Here is a 19,332-nt window from a genome sequence, read left to right as displayed (position 1 = left end):
CACGCATACTGACCTGCTACATGGAACCATACTGCTGTACGCAACCATACTCGCTAGTACTCGTTACTGAACCATACTGCTGTACTGAACCATCAACTGCCCTATTAACCATACTGCCTGTACTCTGCTACTGCAACCCCATACTGCTCCGCCTACTCGAACCATACTACGTGGTACTGAACCATACTGCTGTGACTGCGAAGCCATTTACTGCTGCTACTGAAACCCCATACTGCTGTACCCTGGACTGAATCGCATAACTGCCCATGTAAACTGAACCATACTACTTACTGACACCAATAACACTGCTAGCTATTGACCATAACTGCTGTACCTGAACCTATACTACCCTGCTACTCGAACCCATACTCGATCTACTGAACCATACCTGCCTGTACGGAAACCTATACCCTGCCTGTACTCGATCACCATACTGCTGCTACTGCTACTGAAACCTACTTGCTGTACTGAACCTTACTTGCTGCTACTGAAACCATACTGCCTGTAACTGTACTGAACCTACTGCGTTACTGAAACCATACTGCTGTACTGTTACCTGCAACCATACTGCCTGCTACTGAACCATACTGCATGTACTGCTATTGAACCATACTGCTGTCACTTTGCAACCATACTGCCGTACCTGAACCATCACTGCTGGCTACTTTTGACACCATCACTGCTGTACCTGCCTCTACTGCATCCCATCACTACTGTCACCTGCCCCACCCTCCACCTACTGCGTGATACTCGAACTCATCACTTGCATGTACTGAACCATACTGCCTTGTCACCAGACACCATACTGACCTTGTACTGAACCATACCTCCTGCTACTGACACCATACTGCTGTATGCTACGGAACCATACTGCCTGTACTGAACCATACCTACTGTACAATGAAACCATACTGCTGTACTGAACCACTACGCTGTACTGAACCCATACTGCTGTACCTGACACCATTACTTGCTGTAGTGAACCCATCACTGCTGTACCTGTATTGAACCATTACTGCTGTACTAACCATACTGCTGTACTCTGGAACCATACTTACCTGTACTGAACCATAACTGCCTGCCTACTGCAACCAGTACTTTGCTGCTACCATGAACCATTACCTGCTTACTGACCCATACTGCTGCCTACCTGAACCGTACTGCTCGACTGAACCATACTTGCCGGTAGCTTGCAACCATACTGCGTACTGTAATTGAACCATACTGCTGTACTTCCAACCATTACTGCCTTACTGAACCATACTGCTGTACTGAACCATACTGCTGTACCTTGAACCATACTGCCCTGTACGTGATTTGAACCCATACTGCCTGCTACTTGTATGAACCAATAACTTGCTGTACTGAACCATGACTGCTGTACTGAAACCATACTGCGTGCTACTGAAACCATACTGCTGTTACCTGTATTTGAACCATACTGCCCTTGTATTGAACCATACTGCTGTACTGAACCATACTCGCGGCTACTGAACCATACTACTGTACTGAACCATACTACTGTACCGTGAACCCATCACTGCTGTTACTGAAACCATACTGCCTGCACTGTACTAAACCAGGGACTGCTGCTACTGAACCATACTCCTGTACTGAAACCATACTGCCCTGTACTAACCATACTCGCTGTAACCTGAACCCATACTACTGTACTGAACCATACTGCCTTGTACTGAACCCATACTGCTGCTATTGGTTCAGCTACAAGCTGTATGGTTCAAGCATACAGCAGTATGGTTTCAGTACAGCAAGGTATGGTGACTTCACAGAGTACAGCCGTCCTTATGCTGGTTCAAGTACAGTAGTATGGTTCAAGTACAGCAGCAGTTCATTGGTTCCGTGCACAGTACAGCACCGCCTATGCGCTTCAATTACAAGCAGTATGGTTCGAGCTACAAGCAGGTATGGCGTTCAGTACAGTACAGCAGTCTATGCGTTCAATACAGCCAGCAGTTATGGTGCAGTCACAAGCAGGTATGGTTCCAGTACAGGCTACAAGCACGTATGGTCAATACAGCCGTTTATGCGTTCCTGTAGTACCAGCCAGTTATGGTTCAGTACAGTACAAGCACATCCGTATGTTCAGCGGTACAGCCAGACTAGTATTGGGATTTCACGCTACCACACGTAGCTATGGCAGTACAGCAGCTAATGGTCCAGTACTACGCGTCAAGCCGACAGTCTTTTACTGGTTCAGTACAGTCAGTATGGTTCAGCGTAACAAGCCAGTACGGTATCAAGTACAGGCCAGTATGCGTCAGCTACCAGCACGAGTCAGTCATATGGACTGGCTTCAGTACAAAATACAGCAGTATGGTTCAGTACAGGCAACAGTGATGGTCTCAGTACAGCAGTCATGGTCTCAGTACAGCAGGTATGGTTCAGTACCAGCAGTATGGATTCAGTTACAAAGTTCTAGTATGGTTCAGCAGTACAGCCACAGATCTGCGTTCATACAGCCAGTATGGTTCAAGTTACAGCCAGCTATGGTTCAGTCACAGCAGTCATAGAATTGTACGAGCTACACGCAAAGTACAGCAGTATGGCTTCAGTACAGCCAGTATGCGTTCAAGTCTACAGTAGTATGTTCAGTCACAGTAGTATGGTTCAGTACAGCAGTATGGTTTCCAGCTTACAGCCAGTTTCAGTATGGTTCTAATAAGCCAGTATGGTTCACATACAGTTGACCGAAGCAGTATGGTTCCAGTTACAGCAGTCTACGGTGCCAGTACACGCATATGGTTCAGTACGAGCAGTATCGCGCTTCAATACTAGACAGCAGTAGTGCGCTTCAATACAGTTACGAGCAGTATGGTGCAGTACAGCAGTACTGGTCTTCGTTACAGCAGTAGGTTTCAGTAACAGCAGTTATGGTTCAGTACAGCAGTATGGTTTCAAATCACCAGCTACAAGCAGTATGGATTCAGTACAGCACGTATGGTTCAGCTACAGCATACGTTCAGGTATCAGCCAGTATGGCTTCAGTACAGCAGTATGCGATTCCAGCTACGAAGCAGTAGGCTTCCAGTCAACAGCAGCCTCATGGTTCAGTACAGCTCAGTATGTCTCAGTACAGCAGTATGCGTTCAGTAACGCCAGTAGGTTCAATACAGTACAGCAGTATGTTCAATACCAGCACGTATGTTCAGTTACAGCAGTATGCTTCAGTACAGCAGTATGGTTCCAGTACAGCCAGTATGGTTCCAGCTACAGTAGTATGGTTCAGTAAACAGCAGTTATCGTTCAGGCACAGTTACAGGCAGATAGGTTCAGTAGCAGCCTAGTATGGCTTCAGCTTACCAGCAGTATGGTTTCTGCTACAGCCAGTATGGTTCAGTACAGCAGTGATTGTTCAGGCTTACAGCAGGTATGGTGCAGTACAAGTAGTTATGGTCAGTACAGCCTTACAGCCAGTAATGGCTTCAGTACTAGGGTCAGTATGAGTTCAGCTACAGCAGTATGGTTCAATCAGCAGTATGCGTTCAATACAGCATACAGCAGCTATGGTTCACTACAGCAGTATGGTTCAGTCACAGTACAGCAGCTATGCGTTCAGTACAGCACGTATGGTTCCCAGTACAGCTACACAGCTATGGCCTTCAGTACAGCAGTATGCGTTCAGTACAGCGTATGGTTCAGTACAGTACAGCACGTGATGGTTCAGATACAGCAGTATAGTTCAGGACAGCAGTATGGTTCAGTACATCCAGTATGGTTCCAGTACATAGTATGGTTCAGTACAGCAGTATGGTTCAATACAGCAGTATGGTTCCCAGTACAGTAGTATGGTTCCAGATACAGCAGTATGGTTCAGTACCAGATACAGCAGTATAGGGTTCAGTACAGCAGTTATGGTTTCAGCTACAGCAGTATGGTTCAGCTACATAGTATGCTTCAGTACAGCCAGTATGGTTTTCAGACAGTACAGCAGTATGGTTCAATAGGCAGTATGGTTCAGGTACCAGCAGTATGGTTCAGACAGTACAGCGCCAGCTTATGGTTCAGTACAGCAGCTATGGTTTCAAGTACAGTAGTATGGTTTTCAGTACAGCAGTATGGTTCAGTACAGTAGTATGGTTCAGTACAGCAGTATTGGTTCCGTTCACAGGCAGTATGTCAGTACGTCAGTATGGTTCAGTTACAGCAGTATGTTCAGTACAGCAGTATTGTTCAGCTACCAAGCAGTATGGATTCAGTACAGCAGTATGGTTCAAAGTAACAGCCAGTATGGTTCAGTACAGCAGTTCATGGCTTTCAATACAGCACAGCAGTATGGTTCAGTACAAGGCAGTATGCTTCAGTACCAGCATATGGTCAGTTACCAGCAGTATGGTTCAGGTACCAGCCGTATGGCTTCAGTACAGCAGATGGTTCAGTACAGCTACCAGCCAGTATGCGTTCAGTACCAGCCAGTATGCGTTCAGTACCATCCAGTTATGGTTCAGTAAGATAGTATGGTCAGTACACAGTATGGGGTCATACCAGTAGTATGGTTCAGTACAGCTACAGCAGTATGGTTCGCTACAGCAGTATGGTTCAGGATACAGCAGTATGGTTCAGCTACCAGCAGTACTGGTTCATCACGTAGTATGTTCAATACAGTAGTATGGTTCAATACAGCAGTCATGCGTCAGCTACAGCCAGTATGGTTTCAGTACACACTTGGTTCAGTACAGCAGTATGGTCAGTACCAGCAGATGGTTCAGTACAGCAGTATGCGTTCAGCTCACCAGCCACTATGGTTCAGCCTACAGCAGCTATGGCTTCAGTACAGCCAGTATGTTTCAGTACAGCAGTATGCGTTCAGTACAGTAGTATGGTCAGTCACAGCAAGTATTTGTTCAGTAACAGTAGTATGGTTCAGTACAGCAGTATGGTTCAGACAGCAGTATGGTTCAGTACAGTAGGATGCCGCTTCACGTACAGACAGTATGGTTCAGTACAGCAGCTATGGCTTGCAGTACAGCAGGTTATGGTTTCAGTACAGTACCAGCCAGCTATGGTTCAGACAGCAGTTATGGTTCCAGTACAGTAGTTGGTCAGTACAGTTACGTATGGTCAGCTACAGTAGTAATGGGTTCAGTACAGTACAGCAGTATGCCCTCTCCAAGTACACGTTACTCAGCAGTATGGTTCCAGTAGCAATACCAGCCAGTATGGTTCCAGTTCAGTACAGCCGTATGGTTCAGACAGCAGTATGGTTCCAGTACAGCATATGGTTCAGTTACCATAGTAGTGGTTTCAGTACAGCCAGCCTATGGCTTCAGTTTACTAGTAGTATAGGTTCAGGTACAGCAGCTATTGGGTTCACGTCACAAGCAGTAAATGAGGTTAACAGTACAGCTACAGCAGTATCGGTTCAGCTACAGCAGTATGGTTCAGCTACAAGCAGTCATGCGTTCAGTACAACGCAGTATGGTTCAGTTACCAGATAGCTATGGTTCAGTACAGCAGTTATGGTCTCAGGTAAAGTAGTATGCGTTCAGTACAGAACAGTATGGTTCCAGTACAGCAGTCATGGTTCAGTTACAGCCAGTAGTGGTTCAGTACAGCAGTAGGTTTCAGTACAGCAGTTGACTGTCATACAGCAGTATTGGTTACAGTAACAGTCCAGGAAGTTCGCCCCCTCTCCCTGACTTCTGCTTCTTCCATCCCCTTCTTCCCTTCTCTCCATCTCCCCTCTCCTCTCTCCATCTCTCCCCAACCTCTTTTCTCATCCCTCTTTGCTCTCCCTTTACTCAATTCCTCTCTCCCACTATCTTGTCTCCCATGTCTTCCCATCCCTCTCTTTCTTCCTACACCTTTTCACCTACTCTTTTCTCTCTGGCTCACAGGATATTGGCTGTGTTGTTTTCTCTGTGTCCACACACACACCACACTGGTACATATTCTTGCGGCTGCTGGTTAAACCAGTGTGATTTGTTTTTATCCTCTCAGAGCTGAAACGTGTGCTCTCTAAACTGCAAGACTGTTGTTTTCTTTAAACTACAATACTGGTTCTTTCTGTTCTCTTCTACTCAGAACTGCTTTCCTTCGGGTACTGAGAGGGAAAACTACCCAACTTTAGTTTACGGTGTGTGTGTGTGTGTGTGTGTGTCGTGTGTGTGTGTGTGTGGTGTGTGTGTTGTGTGTTGTGTGTGTGCTCTGTGTGTGTCTGTGTTGTGTGTGTGTGTGTGTCGTGTGTTGTGTCGCTGTGTGTGTGTGTGTTGTGTGTGTGTGTTTGTGTGTGTGTGTGAGAGTGAGTGGAGTGAGCTGAGCTGAGTTGGAATGTCATTGTATCGCGCAGATTCACTCTCGTCGACCCCCTTCCTCTCCGCCTCTCTGCCTCTCTCTCCTCCATCTCTCTCTCTCTCTCTCTCTCTCTCTCGCTCCTCGTCATCTCTTCTCGTCCATCTTAGGTCTCTCCTCAAGTTCATGTGTACAGTTGTCTCATTACCCTTAGAACACCATCCTTGAGCTGCATTTCCTCCCTCTCATTCTCTGTTCTGTTATTTACATCGTACGTGGTAACCAGCGTGCGTAACCAGGTGCGTAACCAGGTGCGTACACCAGGTGCCGTAACGCCAGGTGGCGTAACGGGCTAACCAGTGATGCGTAACCAGGTGGTGTAAACCGGTGGAACAGTGCGTAACCCAGGTGCACATGCGTAACTCAAATCCACCACTGCAGCACATGCTGTGTGTTCTTGCCTTGTCGTGTGACATCTGTTACTTCTTGGGTGTACTATGGCTGCTTTCAATCCACCTAACTGCTCTCATCCATCAATAGATAGTTGTTGGTAATGTCTTTTACATGAAAGCGGCAAATTAAGAGAAAAACAGCCAACCAGACACAATCCTCCCTCCCAGCAGCAGAGAGAGAGAGAGACAGCCAGCCCCCCCGAGAGAGACGAGAAGAGACTGAGGAGAAGCAGGGGAGAGAGAGAGAGAAGAGCATGACGGAGAGAGGACTGGGAGAGACGAGGAGAGGAGGAGAGGAATACAGTCACCAGTCAAAACTATTGGACACACCTACTTCATTCAAGGTTTTTCTCTTTATTTACTATTTTCTACATTGTAGAATACTAGTGAAGACATTAAAACTATGAAATAACACATATGGAATCATGTAGTAACCMAAAAAATGTTAAACAAATCAAAATGTATTTGAGAWTCTTCAAAGTAGCCACCCTTTGCCTTGATGACAGCTTTGCACACTTTTGGCATTCTCTCAACCAGCTTCAAGAGGAAGTCACCTGGAATGCTTTTTCAACAGTCTTGAAGGACTTCCCACATATGCTGAGAACTTGTTGGCTGAAAAGGAAATGACAAGATGATAAAAAACATAAAGAAAAACTCTTKAATGAGTAGGTGTGTCCAAACTTTTGACGGGTACTGTAGTATATAGTCTCTCTCTTTCTCTTTCTTTGCYTCTTGTCTCTTTCATCTAACGTCTTGGTTTGCTGCTGTTCTCTGTTGTATTTTTTATTTTCTTTGTTTCTTTTGTCGATTTTTTTTCTTCTCTGATGTCATATAATTTTCATGTGATTTTTAATTTCCTGACCATTATCATTGATCATTGATCGTTATCCATTGTTCGTTATCATTGTCCCTGTTGTGTCCCTGTCAATACGGCTCTATGTTTGTTGAAGAAGGTGTTATTTAATCCCCGGTCCTCGGGAGCCAAAGAAGTTTCTTCCCTAGCGTACTAACACACCTGATTCAACTCATCAACTAATCATCTTTAGTTAATCAGGTGTGTTAGTACTAGGGGGAGAAAAAATAGAGTCACCTTTTGGGTCCCCAGGACCAGGATTGGGAAACACTGGTTTATAGTTTGGGTGTAATCATTGTACATATAATTGTCTCTCCATACTCATTCCCTAAACTCTGAACACTGAGACATCCCACCACTAAGTATTATTTCATAGGTAAATCATAGGTATTATTATGATGCGTGTCGTTTGTATTAAATACATCAACAGTCAGATTTGTCTCAGTCTTTTCCCAGAATTTCGAACCAAGTAGAATTACTTTCCCAGCATGTGTTTGCGTGTGTGTGTTGTGTTGTGTTGTGTTGTGTGTGTGTGTGTGTGTGTGTTGTGTGTTGTGTGTGTGTTGTGTGTGTGTTGTGTGTGTTGTGTGTGTGTTGTGTTGTGTGGTGTGTGAGTGTGTGTGTTAAGTTGTGTCTCCTAGGAGTTCCTGGCTGCATGGGAAGTGTTTCAGTGAGGATAGTGGTGAGAAACCGTTAAGTCATTTTCTGTTCTCTCATCTTCTCTCCTAAAGCAGGATATTCTTTCCCTCCTTCACTCAAATTTAGTGTCTTCTAAGAGGTTACACACAACACACCACACACCAACACACACACACACACACACACACACACACAACACACACACACACACACACACAACACACACACACACACACCACACACACACACACACAGCACACCACACAACACACACACCACACACAAACACAACACTCACACACAACACACAGTTAGGATCTGCATGAAATAGTCTTTATTTATTTGAATTTTAATTTATGATGGATTTTTTTTCTGTTCTCCACTCCTCTACCTGTAGTTGTAGGTCCTTTAATACAACCCATCGATCAGGAGTCTATCACTTATTGATCTTTTGGGCTGTGTTCCAAATGTTCCTCTATTCCCTATGTCAGGGGGGTGGGGGGTGCCACTTACATCATCTCGGAGCAWGTTGGACAGGAAGTTCATCATGACGCTGTGCTTTCTGGGATACTTCTGGCACAGGACACCACCTGAAACACACACACACACACAAACACACACACACACACCCAGCAGTCAGGTGATAGTAGAAGAACCCTAGTTTGGAAATAGATTAAAGTAGTTGTGGWTTGTTTAAAATATGCAGAATGATGCTATAGGATAACTTTATAATGACTTTATGTAGGGGATAGGGTGTCATTTGAAATGTAGGTCTGTTGTGGGACAGTAACTSTAGTCTGAGCAGCGGTGGTTTCGCTCACAGATCGTTGATAGTCATCACAGTCTTGTGTTTATAGTCCTCGTTGTTTCACTAGTTCATTGAGCAGTGATCAGTGCACTCTTAGGAAAAAAGGGATACAAATAGGTTCTTCGACTGTTCCCATAGGAGAACCCTTTTTGGTTCCAGGTAGAACCCATTTCAGTTCCATATAGAACATGGAACCCAAAAGGGTTCTACCTGGAACCAAGGGGGTTCTACCTGGAACCAAAAAGGGTTCTTCACAGAATTATCCTATGGGGACAGCCGAAKAACCTTTTTAGGTTCTAGATTGCAAATTTTTTGTGTTTTCACAATTGGTCTATTTCAGACAATTTTTGTAAATTGTTTGTTGATTTTTTTTGTGTGCAATGTGAACACTCCAATGGAAGTCAGACCTCTCAAAGAGCTCCCGAAGCAAACCGTCCTGACACCATCTCGAGAGGTGGTCTGAGTTCTGAGTTCGGTTAGCTTGAATTCCACGGTCTGGTTCCCTTTGTTAGGGCAATGTGAACACAAATCTCCCCAGGTTGGTTTATAGTGAGAAGACAATATAATTGTTGAGAATCACAACATTGGTTAGCATCCTACATTTTTCAATTGGGTGTACAATTTTCAATTACAGAATTATTTTAATCTGCTGTTATTCTTCTGCTATTTATTCTGTTACCAATAATATACTAATGTTAATAGTATCTTCTGATTACAATAATTATGTCTCATATTTTAACTAAATGTAGTCTAATCTATAAGCTTCCAAAATATAAGTGTCTGTCTGTCTGTCTGTCTGTCTGTCTGTCTGTCTGTCTGTCTGTCTGTCTGTCTGTCTGTCTGTCTGTCTGTCTGTCCATCTAAAACATTCTGATGGAATGACTTGTCCTGCTCTTTGTAAAAACCCAGAATGCATTGAGTGAATGTTGGAAAAAGATCTGGGTTTCTTTCTAAACATAGTGATGTGAATGCAAAGAGGACTCGGACCACAACATAGGTTAAATGAACTGGTAAAAGAGTTGAGTCCTTATTCAAAGGCATGGGCAGTGTGAATACAAAGAGAACCGAATACAAAGAGAACCAAATACAAAGATAACTGCTTTTTTACCCCAGAGTTAACTTTAAAGAGGACTGAGATTGTTTATTTTAAAGAGGATTATAAAGTGCCTTCGGAAAGTATTCAGACCCCTTAACYTTTTCCACATTTGGTTACGTTACAGCCTTATTCTGTAATGGATTAAATAAATAAAAAATCCTCAGAAAACTACACACAACACCCCGTAATGTCAAAGCGAAAACAGTTTCTCAAATTTTTGCAAATTTATTAACAATAAAAAACAGAAATAACTTATTTAGATACTGAAAGTATTCAGACCCTTTGCTATGAAACTCGAAATTGAGCTCAGATGCATCCTGTTTCCATTTATCATCCTTGTGAGTCCACCTGTGTTAAATTCAATTGATTGGACATGATTTGGAAAGGCACACACCTGTCAATGTAAGGTCGCACAGTTGACAGTGCATGTCAGAGCAAAAACCAAGCCATGAGGTCGAAGGAATTGTCCGTAGAGCTCCGAGACAGGATTGTGTCGAGGCAGAGAACTGGGGAAGGGTACCAAAAAATGCATTGAAGGTCCCCAAGAACACAGTGGCCTCCATCATTATTAAATGGAGGAAGTTTGGAACCACCAAGAATCTTCCTAGAGCTGGCCGCACGGCCAAACGGAGCAATTTACCTTATGGTCACTCTGACAGAGCTTGAGAGGATCTGCAGACAAGAATTGGAGAAACTCCCCAAATACAGGCACTGTATGTGAAAACACCCTAAGAGTTTGGTTGTGTGTGAGGTGGGCAGTAGCCCAGAATAGTCTTGGGATGCATGCCAAATGACACCCTATTCCCTATCTAGTGCACTACTTTTGACCAAGGCCCAGCACTATGGGTATCACGTTTCAAGGTAAGACCCAGATGCAGACAACGTCGAATTAACAACAGTTTATTAATCTAACAGGGGCAGGCAAAGGGCTGTGAGACATAGGTTTAACTCTGGACACATAAACGGTGGGTTGTATACGAAGGGGGCAACAGAAGACAAACAGCAGAGGGGGTAATAGTGTTAGAGTTGGGAAACGGGACGATAAACCGGGGGGAGAGTTTGTGGGATTTCACCTGAGGGTGCAAAACGCCTTCCAGAACCGGGACGAGAACTGAGAAACTCCCGGACCTGTGCCTCCTGGACCTGTTTCCCTGAGTGCCGTCACCAGGCACGAGGTGGGAAGGATGGTCTCGGGCTCCGGGGTGGTAACTGTGGGGCTATAGCGGCGAGACAGGGCATCCGGCTTGATGTTCTTGGCCCCCGGCCGGTAAGAGAGGGAAAAGTTGAGCCGTGTTAACAGCAGGGCTCATCTCGCTTGCCTGGGGCTGAGGCGTTTGGCGGTGTGGAGATACTCCAGGTTTTTTGTGGTCCGCCCCTTCCAACCAGTGCCTCCAACTCCATCTTCACTGCGAGAAGCTCTTGATTCCCCACATCGTAGTCCCTCTCCCATGGCGTTGAGGCGCAGGGATGCAGCTTAAGGGCAGAACGTTGGGACAGGACAGCTCCCACTCCGACATCCGAAGCATCGGCCTCCACCACGAACTGGCGGTACCAGGTCGGTGTAGATAGCCAGAGTGAAAACCAGGATGGGAGCAGTGTTGAAGCGGTGTTTAACTTCTTGCGGATTAGCGGGACGCTACCGTCCCATTTCGACAATTTCCGGTGAAATTGCAGAGCCCCAAATTAAAATTAAATTACTATAAATATTAAACTTTCATGTAATCACAAGTGTAATACATCAAAATAAAGCTTAAATTGTTGTTAATCCAGCCGCCGTGTCAGATTTCAAAAAAGGCTTTACGGCGAAAGCAAACCATGCGATTATCTGAGGACAGCGTCCAGCACACAAATGCATAACAAATCATTTTCAACCAGGGAGTTGCAACACGAAAGTCAGAAATAGCGATATAATATATGCCTTACCTTTGAAGATCTTCTTCTGTTGGCACTCCAAAAGTTCCCAGCTACATTACAAATGGTCCTTTTTTTTTCTCGACAATGTCCTTCTTTATATCCATAAAAACTCAGTTTAGCTGGCGCGCTTCAGTCAATAATCCACTCGGTTTCCCTCCATCAAAATGCATACAAAATGAATCCCAAACGTTATCCAATAAACTTATCCAAACAAGCCAATCAACGTTTATAATCAAACAATAGGTACCCTAAAACGGTAAATAAATGAAAAAATTTAAGACGGAGAATCGTTATTGTCTTTACCGGAGAAAAATACCAAAGAGCGCGCTCTCATTCACGAGCTTGGAAAAACTACAGCCAAAATGGGAGCCACCTAGAAAAACTACAATTTCTGGCTCATTTTTCTAAAAACCAGCCTGAAACTCTTTCTAAAGACTGTTGACATCTAGTGGAAGCCCTAGGAATTGCAATCGGGCACGATTTCGCCCTATTATAAAAGTGCCAGCCATTGAAATCAGTGGTAGGATGAATAATTTTTTGGGGGTTGATGGTTTGTCCTAGGGTTTTCGCCATTTCAGTTCTGTTATACTCACATACATTATTTTAACAGTTTTAGGAACTTTAGAATGTTTTCTATCCAAACCTACTACTTATATGCATATCCTAGCTTCTGGGCCTGAGTAGCAGGCAGTTTACTTTGGGCACGCTTTTCATCCGGACGTCAAAATACCACCCCCTATCCCAAAGAAGGATATGTGGGACGCTAGCGTCCCGCATGGCCAACATCCAGTAAAAATGCAGAGCGCCAAATTCAAATAAATTACTATAAAAAAWTTCATTTTCATGAAATCACACATGCAATACACCAAATTAAAGCTACACTTGTTGTGACGTGTCAGATTTCAAAAAAGGCTTTACGACGAAAGTACACCAAACGAGTATGTTAGGTCAGTACATAGCCACAGAAAAACACAGCCATTTTTACAGCCAAAGAGAGGAGTCACAAAAAGCATAAATAGAGATCAAATGAATCRCTAACCTTTGATGATCTTCATCAGATGACACTCATCGGACTTCATGTTACACAATACATGTATGTTTTGTTCGATAAAGTTCATATTTATATCCAAAAATCTCAGTTTACATTGGCGCGTTACGTTCAGTAATGTTTTGCTTCCAAAACATCCGGTGATTTTGCAGAGAGCCACATCAATTTACATTAATACTCATTATCAATGTTGATGAAAATACATGTGTTATGCATGGAACTTTAGATAAACTTTTCCTTAATGCAACCGCTGTGTCAGATTTCAAGAAAGCTTTACTGAAAAAGCACACCATGCAATAATCTGAGTACAGCGCTCAGAGCCCAAACAAGCCAAAGAATATCTGCCATGTTGTGGAGTCAACAAATAGTAAATAAATAGTCACTTACCTTTGATGATCTTCATCAGAATGCACTCCCAGGAATCCCAGTTCCACAATAAATGTTTGATTTGTTCGATAAAGTCCATAATTTATGTCCAAACACCTCCTTTTGTTTGCGCGTTTAGTACACAATCCAAACTGACGACGCGCTAGCAGGTCCAGGCGAAAGTTCAGACGAAAAGTCATATTACAGTCTGTAGAAACATGTCAAACTAAGTATAGAATCAATCTTTAGGATGTTTTTATCATAAATCTTCAATAATGTTCCAACCGGAGAATTACTTTGTCTTCAGAAATGCGATGGAACGCAAGCTACCTCTCAGGTGAATGCGCATGACCAGCTCGTGACCAGCTCGTGGCACTCTGCAAGACCTCTGACTCAATCCCCTCTCATTCCCCCCTCCTTTATAGTAGAAGCATCAAACAAGGTTCTATAGACTGTTGACATCTAGTGGAAGCCTTACGTAGTGCAACATGACCCCATTTCCACTGTATCTTGGATAGGCAAAGAGTTGAAACACTACMAACCTCAGATTTCCCACTTCCTGGTTGGATTTTTTCTCAGGTTTTTGCCTGCCATATGAGTTATGTTATACTCAGAGACATCATTCAAACGGTTTTGAAACTTCTGAGTGTTTTCTATCCAAATCTACTAATTATATGCATATTCTAGCTTTTAGGACAGAATAGCAGGCAGTTTACTCTGGGCAACCTTTTTATCCAATTTACTCAATACTGCCCCCCCTGTCCCAAAGAAGKAAAGGTCCCGGAACGCCCGGTCAGCAGCTGGAGACCACGTGAACAGAACCTTGGGAGAGGTGGGTGCTGACACGTGGGCTACCAGTGTGCTGTAACCCCAGATAAACGGCGATAAAGGGTGGAAAACACCAGGAAACAATGCAGCTGCACCCTGGACGTTGGCTGAGGCCAATCCACCACCGCTCTCAGGCATTTAAGCACCTGTGGGACGTGGAACATGTGTTATTTAGGGGAGAGGGAGAAGACGAGGATGTCATCAATGTAGACGAAGACAAACCGGTTCAACATGTCACAGAGAACATAATTTACCAGAGCCTGGAACACAGCAGGGGCATTTGTGAGGCCAAAAAGCATGACCGTATACTCGTAGTGGCCGCTGGCCGTCTTGAAGGCGGTCTTCCACTCGTCCCCCTCTCGTATCTGCACCAGGTGTTAAGCGTTCCGTAGATCCTGCTTGGAAAACAAAGTGGCCCCTTGGAGCGGCTCGAAGGCCRAGGAAATTAGTGGTAGCGGGTAACGGTTCTTAACAGTAATGTCATTGAGTCTCCGGTAGTCAATGCACGAGTGCAGGGTCTTGTACTTTTTCTCCACGAAGAAGAACCCTGCGCCTGTGGGAGAGGAAGAGGGATGTATAAATCCTGCAGCTAGGGAGTCCCCAATGTAGGTCTCCATAGCCTTGGTCTCCGGTCTCGACAGAGAGTACAGACGTCCTCGGGGCGGCGTGGTGCTATGGAAAAGGTCGATCCCTTAGTCATAGGGTCGGTGCGGCGGAAGCAAAGTGGTCTGGGCCTTGCTGATCCCCTCCCCGAGGTGCTGTTACTCCGCGGGGATGGCGGAGAGGTCCTGGGCACCTTCAGAAACCTCAGGAAGACGTCCCAGGGCAGGTTGCGCTGACTTCAGACAATGGGTATGGCAGAACGGACTCCAGCCCATGATGGCACCAGTAGACCAGTTGATGAGGGGATTGTGTCACTGTGGAGCCAGGAGAATCCCAAAACTACTGGAATCTGAGGAGACTTGATGAACAGAAATGGAATAGTCTCGCTGTGGTTCCCTGACACCAGTAGGTTGATGGGAGTGGTATTATGAGTGACCTGGCCTATAGAGCGCCCGTCCAGCACTCCAACATACATGGGAATGGAGAGGGGCTGAGTGGGGATGTTCAGCTCAGAAGCCAGGGTAGCGTCCAAAAAGCTCTCATCGGCCCCAGAATCAATGAGGACCCGGAGAGATTTAGACTGGTTTCCCCACAGCAGAATGGCATGAAAAGGGGTGCTAGCAAGGGAAGCAGAAAAGTTCACCATATGGCCCACCAGAGTACTTGCTCCTACCGGTGAGCCTGATCTTTTAACCTCTCTAGGGTATGTGGGACGGAAGCGTCCCACCTCGTCAACAGCCAGTGAAACTGCAGGGCGCCAAATTCAAAACAACAGAAATCCCATAATTAAAATGTCTCAAACATACATGTGTTTTACACCATTTTAAAGATACAYTTGTTGTAAATCCAGCCAAAGTGTCCGATTTCAAAAAGGYTTTACGACGAAAGCACACCAAACGATTATGTTAGGTATGAGCCAAGTCACAGAAAAAGACAGCCATTTTTCCAGCCAAACAGAGGAGTAACAAAAAGCAGAAATAGAGATAAAATTAATCACTAACCTTTGAGGAGGGCTGAAGCTCGAAGACGAGGGCACATTCAGCTAGAAACGCCTGACAGGTGCTCAGCTCTCCACTGCTGGCTTCCGGGGGAGGTAAGCAGGGCTCCCGAGAAGGTGGAGTGACCGATGAGACGGCACTGCTAACAGCTGAGTTACTGAGGGGCTGTGGGGTTACCGCCGTGGTAGGCTGCCTCCCAGACAACCCGTGGAATTGCTCCAGCAAAATGACCAACTCCCGGTCATGGCGTTCAGCCAACGTTTGGACCCCCTCCATAAGGCCACGATGCAATTCTTCGTACCTACCAATGGTGGTTCCTTGGGAAGAGATGGCGTTGCGCAGCTGGCCCGGGTCTGGGTCAGTCATGGCCAGTTCGTACTATCACGTTTCATAGGTAAGACCCAGATGCAGACAACGTCAAATTAACAACAGTTTATTAATCGAACAGGKGCAGGCAAAAGACAGGTSAAGGGCAAGCAGGGGTCAGTAATCCAGATAGGTGGGTAAAAGGTACAGGGCGGCAGGGAGGCTCAGGGTCAGGTTAGGCAGAAAAGGTCAAAACCTGGAAAACTAGAAAACAGGAATAATCGAGGAACAGGAACTGAGGGGAAAACGATGGTAGGCTTGATGAAACAAAACGAACTGGCAACAACAAACAGAGAACACAGGTATAAATACACAGGCGATAATGGGGAAGATGGGCGACACCTGGAGGGGGTTGAGACAAGCATAAAACAGGTGAAACAGATCAGGGTGTGACAATGGGGAAATAGAGTCTTTTGGTTTCACCCTCTGCCTGTTGTAGCACCTCTCTCTCTCTTTCACTCTCTCTGTTTCTCTGTCTGTTGTAGCACCTCTCTCTCTCTCTTCCTCCTCTTTCACTCTCTCTGTTTCTTTGTCTGTTGTAGCACCTCTCTCTCTCCCTCTCTTTCACTCTCTCTGTTTCTCTGTCTGTTGTTAGCACCCTCTCTCCTCTCCTCTCTTTCACTCTCTCCTGTTTCTCTGTCTGATGGAGCACCTCTCTCTCTCTCCTCTCTTTCACTCTCTCTGTTTTCTGTCTGTTGGAGCACCTCTCTCCAGACATCTACCGACTAATCTACCTGCACTCACTTCTCTCTCTCTCCCTCTCTTTCACTCTCTCTGTTTCTCTGTCTGTTGCAGCACCTCTCTCCAGACCTCTATCGACTAAACTGCCTGCACTCATTCTCCCTCTCTGGCACTCTCTCTGTTTCTCTCTCTCTCCCTCTTCTCTCTCTTTATCCTTCCATTCTGAGGAGAAGAAAACAGTAGGCTGAACCCTAGCTCTCCCAACCTGGAGAAGGAAGGATATACAGTATGTCCTTATATGGGCGTTCTGGGCTCGCTGGAAGTGTCATAAGCGTGCCTCTCTTGGAATAGTTTCCATAGCAACAGTATTTTGTTCCCCTAAGTGTAGCTAGATTGCCTCTCTGCAGAGCAACTAAGAGTTGTGTTTTTCATATGACTGACCTACTCCCTGACTGACTGACTGACTGACTCAGTGACTGATTCACTCAGTGACTGATTCACAGTCAGCAGCGCTGACTAACTGACTAACTGACTAACTGACTGACTGACTGACTGACGTGACTGACTGTTGAAGGAAATCGTTTCCTAAATGTTCGTTAACCAAATTGAATTATAATAAAGCAAACACTCTGTCCGTTTCTAAGAATTTGTAAGATCCTTATTTGCATAAAATAGACAAAGACCAGCCACCAAATTAATCAATAGCATTTATTCTCGAGAGATCTCTGACGTGCATATACAAAACCGTTCTTTTTATCCTTCTATTACTAACGCACATACATACACACATATATTGGATTATCTCCTGAATCTCACCACAGTTTATTACCACTTAGCTGACAGTTCCAGTCCCCCCCCCCCCCCAGATACGGAAAACCTAGTTTTTTTTTGCTGTCTTCCCTTATCTCCACAGAGTTATAGCTTAGTCGGTTCAAACATAGGTTAATGATCCACTTAGTTTTCTTTAGGTACACACAGACATTCCTTTCTCCCCCCTGTACATGCTACATAACCTCTAATCCTAATGGTTAAAGCTTCTGGGTAGAATTATTTAATCATTTATCTTAAACCTTGATAAAATATCTTAACACTGACTGACTGACTCACTGACTGACTCGCTGACTGAATCATCACTGACTCACTGACTGATTGACTGCTGACTTGCTCACTGACTGATTGACTGACTGACTGACTCACTGACTGACTCACTGACTACTCACTGACTGACTGACTGCTCACTGACTGATTGACTGACTGGACTGACTCACTCAAGTGACTCACTGACTAACTCACTGACTGACTGACTGCCTCACTACTGACTCACTGACTGATTGACTGACCACTGACTGACTCACTGACTGACTGGCTGACTGACTGACTCACTAGACTGACTCACCACTGACTCCCGACTAACTCATGACTGACTGCCTGACTGACTCACTGACTGACTCACTCACTGACTGACTCACCCACTGACTCAACCGACTAACTCACTGACTGACTGACTGCCTCACTGACTGACTTGACAGACTCACCGACTAACTCACTGACTGACTGACTGCCTCACTGACTGACTCACTGACTGATTGACTGGCTGACTGACTGACTCACTGACTGACTCACTGACTGACTCACCGGACTAACTCACTGACTCACTGACTGATTGGCTAACTGACTCACTGGTTTTAATATTATATATATATATATATATATATATATAATATATTATACAGTGGGGGAACAAGTATTTATTACACTGCCGATTTTGCAGGTTTTCCTACTTACAAAGCATGTAGCAGGTCTGTCATTTTTATCATAGGTACACTTCAACTGTGAGAGACGGAATCTAAACAAAAATCCAGAAAATCACATTGTATGATTTTTAAGTAATTAATTTGCATTTTATTGCATGACATAAGTATTTGATCACCTACCAACCAGTAAGAATTCCGGCTCTCACAGACCTGTTAGTTTTTCTTTAAGAAGCCCTCCTGTTCTCCACACTCATTACCTGTATTAACTGCACCTGTTTGAACTCGTTACCTGTATAAAAGACACCTGTCCACACACTCAATCAAACAGACTCCAACCTCTCCACAATGGCCAAGACCAGAGAGCTGTGTAAGGACATCAGGGATAAATTGTAGACCTGTACAAGGCTGGGATGGGCTACAGGACAATAGCCAAGCAGCTTGGTGAGAAGGCAACAACTGTTGGCACAATTATTAGGAAAATGGAAGAAGTTCAAGAGATCGGTCAATCACCCTCGGTCTGGGCCTCCATGCAAGATCTCACCTCGTGGGGCATCAATGATCATGAGGAATGTGGGATCAGCCCAGAACTACACGGCAGGACTGGTCAATGACCTGAAGAGAGCTGGGACCACAGTCTCAAAGAAAACATTAGTAACACACTACGCCGTCATGAGATT

At 44.9% G+C, this 19,332-nt stretch overlaps 1 protein-coding gene across 1 annotated transcript in view; it reads right to left on the bottom strand.

Moving 5' to 3' along the window:
• Positions 1–19,332, bottom strand: part of foxo6b (forkhead box O6 b) — an 89,241-nt gene that overhangs the window by 5,852 nt on the left and 64,057 nt on the right. The gene's annotated exons all lie outside the window — the stretch shown is intronic.

Source organism: Salvelinus sp. IW2-2015, linkage group LG30 (assembly GCF_002910315.2).
Source record: "Salvelinus sp. IW2-2015 linkage group LG30, ASM291031v2, whole genome shotgun sequence".
NCBI lineage: Eukaryota > Metazoa > Chordata > Actinopteri > Salmoniformes > Salmonidae > Salvelinus > Salvelinus sp. IW2-2015.
Note: the sequence above shows the minus strand (reverse complement) of the source record. Positions and strands in the feature narration are given on the sequence as shown.